This window comes from Hylobates moloch, unplaced genomic scaffold (genome assembly GCF_009828535.3).
Source record: "Hylobates moloch isolate HMO894 unplaced genomic scaffold, HMol_V3 SCAFFOLD_14, whole genome shotgun sequence".
In the NCBI taxonomy this organism is placed as follows: domain Eukaryota; kingdom Metazoa; phylum Chordata; class Mammalia; order Primates; family Hylobatidae; genus Hylobates; species Hylobates moloch.
Genome location: NW_026652289.1, coordinates 79,806,535 through 79,812,768, shown reverse-complemented (window position 1 = coordinate 79,812,768; position 6,234 = coordinate 79,806,535).

The following is a 6,234-nucleotide window of genomic DNA, read 5'->3' as shown; positions in this document are numbered from 1 at the left end:
AAAAGATAAGCTTCCTGGCCAGGGCACAGTATATAAATGCATCTTTAACCATGGAGGCCAGTTCAGGTTAGAACCCAGAATATGTAAAATATCAAGAAACTAGGATCCAGAGATCAAGTAAGACCAACAAAGGTCTCAGCAGTTTCTAAGCATCTGTTCTTAGATACTCTGATGGAGTAATTCTTAAGAAAAACAAACCCATGGTCACAGAGGGTGTTAGAACTCTTCTGGATTAGTCAGCTGGAGAAGGCCATGTAGATAAACATACCGATGCAGAATTAACTTATATTTCCGTTAAATCTGCATCTTTTTAGACATTCTTTGTCTTCTAAAATCTAAATGGAAAAAGGAAGCAAGCAGCAGCTTCCAAAACATAATTCACCCCTTCTTCATTTCCCTAAATTGTTATATTCCAAATCAAACTATTCTGGGTATCTAAAGAATATATACTTAGCCTAAAAGTCCCAAAGACTTTGGTTGCATCAGTGATTGAAAGAGCATTTTTGAAATGCTCATTGGCCAGGCGCGGTGGCTCACGCCTGTAATTCCAGCACTTTCGGAGGCCGAAGCGGGAGGATCACGAGGTCAGGAGATCGAGTACATCCTGGCTAACACGGTAAAACCCCTTCTCTACTAAAAAATGCAAAAAATTAGCTGGGCGTGGCATTGGGCACCTGTAGTCCCAGCTACTTGGGAGGCTGAGGCAGGAGAATGGCATGAACCTGGGAGGTGGAGCTTGCAGTGAGCCGACATCGCGCCATTGCATTCCAGCCTTGGGGACAGAGGGAGACTCCGTCGCAAAAAAAAAAAAAAAAAAAATGCTCATTTTAAAGCCTACCCTGAGAATCTGGGTTTTTGTTGTTGTTGTTTTTTGAGAGGGAGTGTTGATCTGTCGCCAGGTGGAGTACAGTGGCAGCATCTTGGCTCACTGCAATCTCCGCCTCCTGGGTTCAAGCGATTCTCCTGCCTCACTCAGCCTCTCAAGTAGCTGGGACTACAGACACGTGCCACTAAGCCCAGCTAATTTTTGTATTTTTGTAGAGACAGAGTTTCACCATGTTGGCCAGGATGGTCTTGATCTCTTGACCTCATGATCTGTCCACCTTGGCCTCCCAAAGTGCTGGGGGGAATCCGTTTTTAAAAAGCTCTCTGAGGTGATTCTGACATGCATCCATGTTTGTAACCATCAGTCCAGTTACTATCTTTTATTTTACAAATGAGAAAGCTGAGCCCCCACCCCTCAAAAAGGGTAATTTAATCAAAACAAAAAGTGAGTTAGGGTTGTGAAATCCTAAGATGAATTTCATTTCAAGATGTAGTCTGGTCCTCTTTCCAAAACCCCACCAAAATGACAGTATTTTATTAAAAAGAGTAAGTCTGCTGCACAGCAGAAAAATCACAAATACAAGGAGAATACCCTTAGTGAACCAAAACTACAGGGACATGCTGGAAGACACAAAGCAGATGGAATCAGACTGCTGGGCTTGACAAAGCCACAAACCCAATCCAAATAATGGAGGGACCACTTTTTTCCAGAAGAATCAAACATTCTTTATTGTACTTGTCCCAACTACAGTTGGTAAGGATCACCCTCTGATGTAGGAAGCCTATCTTGATAGCCTCTTACTATGACTGTGAAAACCAGAGCGAAAAGACAGAATGTTTTTAATATAACTCAACACGGCAGCAAAATATCTTACAACAGACTCCATCTCTTCCTTTTAACTCAGGAGCTAGAAAGCTCTCCTGCCAACACCTCCCCATCCTTGTGCCACAGGAGGAGCATGGGTCTGCAAACCAGGAGTGGGTGGCCACAGCAGAAAAGAATGACAATTCTGAAGACATTTGTGATGGTTAATACTGAGTGTCAACTTGATTGGATTGAAGGATGCAAAGTACTGATCATGGGTGTGTCTGAGGGTGTTGCCAAAGGAGATGAACATTTGAGTCAGTGGGCTTGGAGAGGCAGACCCACCCTTAATCTGGATGGGTACCATCTCATCAGCTGCCAGGGAGGCTAGGATATAAATCAGGAAAAAAAACGTGAGAAGACTAGACTGGCTCAGCCTCCCAGCCTACATCTTTTTCCCGTGCTGGATGCTTCCTGCTCTCAAATATAGGCTTCAAGTTCTTCAGCTTTGAGACTAGGACTGGCTTCCTTGCTTTTCAGATTGCAGACAGCCTATTGTGGGACCTTGTGATTGTGTGAGTTTAATACTCCTTAATAAATATCTCTGTGTGTGTGTGTGTGTGTGTGTGTATATATATATATATACACTTTTATATATATATTCACTTTTAGTTCTGTCCCTTTAGAGAACTCTTAATACAACACTCATATCAACAACTGATACTGATCAATGGTATACCTCACTATAAATGAACAGATAAACAAGCAATCTGAAAGGAAGGTGCCAAGTCTAATAAGCACAAATGACCTGAAGCACTACTAATGTAGGAAATAATCAGAATTTAAAAACCTAATTGGAATCTTTAGCAGTAATTGAGAAGATACTGTATCCACAAAATAAAAAACAGATTACTATGTAAAAGACAATTCTAGGAATAAAAATAAGATACCCTCCCCTGCAAAAAAAAAACCACCTGTAGAAGGGCCAGAGCACAACAGACTTCACTCAACAAAGCATTCATGATTAGGAAAATCAAACAGTGACATTCCCATAGAACAGAGAAAAAAAGGAAATGGAAGGAAAAAAAAGGGAATAGTTAAGAGACATGGAAGATACAGAGATCTAACATTCATCCAGAGGATGGAGGGGAATAAAAAGAAAGAAAAGAGACAAATGCAGCTGAGCCAAAGAAAAACTTGAGAATATTAAGTGGCTCTGAATGCCCCGAAGGAATACTGAAAGCCAGACACAGTGGCTCACGCCTATAATACCAACACTTCGGGAGGCCAAGGCAGGAGAATCACCTGAGCCCAGGAGCTCGAAGCTAGCTTGGGCAGCATGGTAAAAACCCATGTCTACAAAAAAATTTTTAAAATTAGCCGTGCATGGTGGTGTGCACCTGTAGTCCCAACTACTCAGGAGACTGAGGTGGGAGGACTGCTTGTGCCCAGGAGGTAGAGGCTGCAGTCAGCTGTGATCAAAGCCTGAGCTGTGCACTCCAGCCTGAGCAACAGAGCAAGACCCTATCTCAAAAAACAAATACTGAAAAGTAAAACCCCCACACTTTACAGTTACAGAGAAAATCATACCAACTACCAGAAAGAAGGATCAGATGGGCATCAGACTTTTCATTTGCAACAATAAATATCAGAAGATAAAAGTGTAAAGAACTGGGAAGAGACTCAATTATAAACTTAAAATTCTATATCTAGCTCCATCAAGACAGGAAGCATCTCTGTGTATGTTCGCCTCCGGATTCTCCACACCAATGTGGATATCATTCAGGGATATACTTGAGGGGCAGGAAGCAGGAGACATAATACAAGAAATAGCAATGAACAAAGACAACAGTAACACCAATAGTGAAGTCTAAATGATTGCTCATAGATCACAGGCCATATTCTTTGACCATATTGAAGCACTAAATATAACTCAAAAACCATGTGAAAATGCTTTTTAAAAAGCCTTTTTTTCCTAGATAATTCTTGGGTAAAAGAAGAAATTGATTCTCACGCCCCAGTCATCCAACTCTTCTAAGTATGTGCCCCAGAGAAATGCTGGCACAAGGGTACCATGAAATACAGACAAGAATAATCATAGCAGCATTTGCTGTTCCTAACAACACTGGAAACAACACAGATGTCTGCGTATAGTCAAAGAGATAAATGGTATGGTGTACTCAACAATGGAGTAAACACAGCAAAGCAAAAGAACTATAGCTACACACAAGAGGAACAAATTTCACACACAATGTTGAACACAACAAAGGTATGAAAAATGCATAGAATATAATTTTCAAAAGCTCAAAAAATAGGCAACACTAAACGATATTGTTCAAGGATGCACACATGAGTGATAACACTAGAGAAAAGTAAGGAAAGATGAGTGTACAGAGAACAGTGATTTGGAAGCAGCCGACAGGTGGTCGGCAATGTGCCTTCTCTTCACCTGGGTGCTATTTGGTCAATGCAGAGACACAGATCTTTGTTCCGAAATTCGCATTTAAATGCAAAGCTTCAGAGCCTGAAAACATCTAAGATTACACCCAGGACTGACAACTGGCCTAGGCTCAATGTCTTTGGAATTTGCTCTACTAAATTTGCTACCGTTTGAATGTGTTCCCTCCAAAATTCAGGTGTTTCTAATGTGAATATGATGGAAAAAGTGAAAACTTTATACATCTTTACAGCAGCCTAGAAGTACGGATGAAAAAATCCTTTTTTTTTTTTTTTTTTTTTAGAATCTACAGTTACTAAAACTAACTGAAAAAGTGGGAAATCTAGAGACCAACACATAGAAGAAGAAACATGGCAGTCAAAGACTCATTCTCCAAATTGGATATTTATTTAAACCAGGGTTTCTCAGCCTCAGTGACAGGTATATACTGAGGGCCAGTTTGTGGAGGGTTCTCCTGTGTGTTGTAGGATGTTTAGTAACATCCCCTCTACCCAAGAAATGCCAACAGCACCTCCCATCATGACCAGTTGTGACAACCAAAGATGTCTCCAGATTATTTCCAAACATCCCATGAGGGGCAAAAATCTCCTTCAGTTGAAAATTACTCTGTAAACTAGAGCTGCATCCTAGATCTTAGAAAAAGATGTAAGCTTCCCAAGTCAGCCCTGCATACCACTGGTACGGAAATGAAATAAGAGCCTAGAAGGAAACAAACAAAACTATAATCTTATTTAATATAAAAGTAAAAATGCAAAAATAAAATACTACCATATCCATTCTAACAGTGTTTATTACAGGAATACAAGGATGATTCAAAATTAGGAAAATTTCATCAGGTAATTCACAAATTATATTTCTACATAGAATTGAAGGCACAATCATGAAAAACAAAGTAGCTCTATATGCATTAAGTCCATGATCTATTCAGTGAAAAACACACGTTGCAGATGTCTTACAGAAGGAAAACTGAACACTGAACACATATTTCTCCCATCTGCTCTTTTTCCTGAGGCTCCATGGGAATTACAGTGAAGAATAAACATTGTATAAACACACACAATTACAAAAAAAAAGGAATGGGGGTTACCAAGAGAAGAGAATTCACCTCCAATAGACAATGACAGCAAATGGGAAATGTTTAATTAATGAAGCAAAGCAAACAAAGGTGGAGGTTAGGGGGATACTGATGACGAGGAGGCTAACTTGTCCCACAGTACACTGGAGAGGCACTAGACTCAGACACCAGGTACCCTGGAGAGTGGAACTGATAGGCAAGACTGAAAACAGATTAACCAAAAGCCTGCATACAGAACACACTTTCCAGGCCCTGAAACACATTGTTCTCCCGCATCTCCTTAAGCAGAACCCCAGCAAACATGTATTTACCTCAGGCAAGAGAACACAGATTTCACCTCCAGAGGAATGGAGTAGTTCCTGCTGTCATTTATGACTGCACAAGGAGAAAGGAGAGAGGGGTGGGGATAACAACTGGGAATCAGCATAAATTCCCCCTAAAAACTCTTTCCCCTAAAAGCTATCAGCTGAAAAGTCTTGGCCACAAAGAACTTTTTTTTTTTTTTTTTTTTGATACAGTGTCTCACTCTTTCGCCCAGGCTGGAATGCAGTGGCATGATCATAATAGCTCACTGCAGCCTCAACCTCCTGGGCTCAAGCAATCCTCCCACCTCTGCCTCCTGAGTAGCTGGGACTACAGGCGGGCACCACCACATCCGGCTAATTTTTTATTTTTTCTAGAGATGGGGGCCTCACTATGTTGCCCAGGCTAGCCTTGAGCTCCTGGGCTCAAGTGACCCTCCCACCTCGGCCTCCCAAAGCGCTGAGATTATAGATGTGAGCTACCATACCCAGCCTCCCAATCAGTCTTTTAGTCCTTCTCTCAAACATGAATGAACAAAAGGGGGAATTTTAAAAAAGACGACAAATGATGAGCAACATAGAATAGATATTTGGGCCGGGCGCGGTGGCTCACGCTTGTAATCCCAGCACTTTGGGAGGCCGAGGCGGGCGGATCACGAGGTCAGGAGATCGAGACCACGGTGAAACCCCCTCTCTACTAAAAACACAAAAAATTAGCCGGGCGTGGTGGCGGGCGCCTGTAGTCCCAGCTACTCGGAGAGGCTGAGGC